Source organism: Octopus bimaculoides, chromosome 11 (assembly GCF_001194135.2).
Source record: "Octopus bimaculoides isolate UCB-OBI-ISO-001 chromosome 11, ASM119413v2, whole genome shotgun sequence".
Classification (NCBI taxonomy): domain Eukaryota; kingdom Metazoa; phylum Mollusca; class Cephalopoda; order Octopoda; family Octopodidae; genus Octopus; species Octopus bimaculoides.
Genome location: NC_068991.1, coordinates 17,062,433 through 17,064,699, shown reverse-complemented (window position 1 = coordinate 17,064,699; position 2,267 = coordinate 17,062,433). Strand labels below are relative to the sequence as shown.

Below are 2,267 nucleotides of genomic sequence, written 5' to 3'. Positions count from 1 at the left end.
AGGCTCACACTGTCTGTCCATTCGCAGTAGTGACAAAAAAAAAAAAAAGTCCCGATTTAAGGTTGAAAAACAACGTGATGAAAGCAGAGAGGAAAGAAGGGGAGGAGGGTAGTTTTGACAGACACTGTTGTTTTCCCCGAGTCATGTGTCACATTACTGTAAAGGCGCAGCACGTCCTACTGCACACACACACACACACACACATAGAATACTTATAAAAACGCAAATATACTCAAACACTCACACATACATGCACTCACATAGACACCCGTGTATTGTGCGCGCACACGCACACACTGAAACAATTAGAAACTCACACACAATCTATCACCATCATCACCACCACAGTCAAGAAATTAAAAACAGTTTTCTATCTATCTATCTATCTATCCATCTATATATATATATATATATATATATATATATATATATCTACACACATATACACATAAAGTCAAATCTAACCATTGAAACAAATAGTTACACAAGCATGAGGTACTCGTACATGTGCTCCAGCATGGCAGCAATCTCTGGCTGAAACCAGAAAAAAAAAGTAAATACAAACGTATGCAAATAACACACACACACACACACACACAGGAGGCTATTTCATATGGTTTCACTTACACGATCATAGTCTCACGGTGGTGCACCAGCATGACCGCAGCCACTTGGCTGAAACACATAAATAAATAAATAAATAAATAAATAAATAGTTATACACACACACAAACATACGAACACCTATCTGGACATGCACACACGCACACACACACGCGTATTGCATAAAATTTCTTTCTCAAGCACACTCACAAAAATACTCTTATTTTCACACACATACATGTACACACCTATACAGACATAAAATATATATCGAGATTTCAACTGAAAAAGACCACGAGAACTACAAACTCTTTTGCACTACACTGTCTCACTAATTATGTGAGACACCCACTCACAACCGCACAAAGGTGTAGCTAATTCACACGCGTACACACATCAAAGCATTACACCACACATATCGTATCGCATCACCTTCTTTCATAGTCTCTCTCTCTCGCTGTTGCAAACACTATCGCCAACACGCACGTACACACACACAAGTACAGGCGCGTACACACCAATCCTTTCCCATTTACAAGCACTTAAACAAGGAGTCACAATGTGGTCGTTTGAACTGCTAGAAATAGAAACCAAAACTCCACTGATTCGTATCTAACAGTCTTACAAAATGTAAGATCACGTGTCACATTGGACAGTGTATTCGTAGAATTACAAATGTTTTCTTTAAAAACAAAAAAACAAAAAAGACTGGTTAGTCACGAGTGGAACGCCTTTCAATAATAAGGAGGGGTTACACTTGGTAACGTAATCTCAAGTATACTATATCTGCAAAATGAAAACAACGGAGTGGTCATGTCCGGAGCGTCTTTGATGATCAGGGGCTAAGTTATCAAACTCAGACACACGGAACTCTACGTTCTTGAGTCACTTATGCAACTTCACAACGAACGAATGAAAGAATATATATTAATATAGGTGTGTTTCTAGTTTTATATGTATATATATATATAATAAAATAAACCCATCCATTTACTGAACGTCGAAGTTGGGTCATCAAACAACGTATAACATACACACACAGTGACCAAGATATCATAGTAGTAAAAGTAAATAGAATGTTCGCTATTGTACTCTAACGAGAAATTATTTCAGTAATTTCACATGAAACTAAAGGAGTGTCTGGTGAAAACGTGTTGGTGAGAGAGAGAGAGAACCTTTAAGTCTTGTTTGTATTTACAAGTCGCATAACTTGACAACATTAAATCTGAAGCACTTGCAGAAAGCCAACATGCCTAAATGATAACAAAGAAAAAAGAAAAGAAAAACAAGTATATAGACGTAGGTGGGGCAGTGTTGTAAAAAATTTGCTTCCCAATCACATGGTTCTGGGTTCAGGCCCATTGTGTGACATCTTATGCAAGTGTCTTTTCTATTATAGCCCTGGGCTGACCAAATCCTTGTTAGTGGATTTAGTAGAGGGAAACTGAAAGAAGGTTGTTGTATGCATATATAGGCGCAGGAGTGGCTGTGTGGTAAGTAGCTTGCTTACCAACCACATGGTTCTGGGTTCAGTCCCACTGTGTGGCACCTTGGGCAAGTGTCTTCTGCTATAGTCTCGGGCCGACCAAAGCCTTGTGAGTGGATTTGGTAGACGGAAATTGAAAGAAGCCCATCATATATATATATATATATATATATATATA

The 2,267-nt window shown here is 38.2% G+C and overlaps 1 protein-coding gene across 4 annotated transcripts in view; it reads right to left on the bottom strand.

Annotated features, from left to right (window-relative positions):
• LOC106875621 (uncharacterized) overlaps positions 1–2,267 on the bottom strand; it is a 21,931-nt gene that overhangs the window by 13,305 nt on the left and 6,359 nt on the right. For 2 of the 4 annotated variants that reach the window (XM_052971532.1, XM_014923841.2), the window contains one exon: positions 628–675. The exons of the other annotated variants lie outside the window; for them this stretch is intronic. The gene's annotated coding sequence lies outside the window, so the exon portion shown is untranslated. The remainder of the gene's footprint in view (positions 1–627; positions 676–2,267) is intronic. 4 annotated transcript variants of the gene reach the window in all.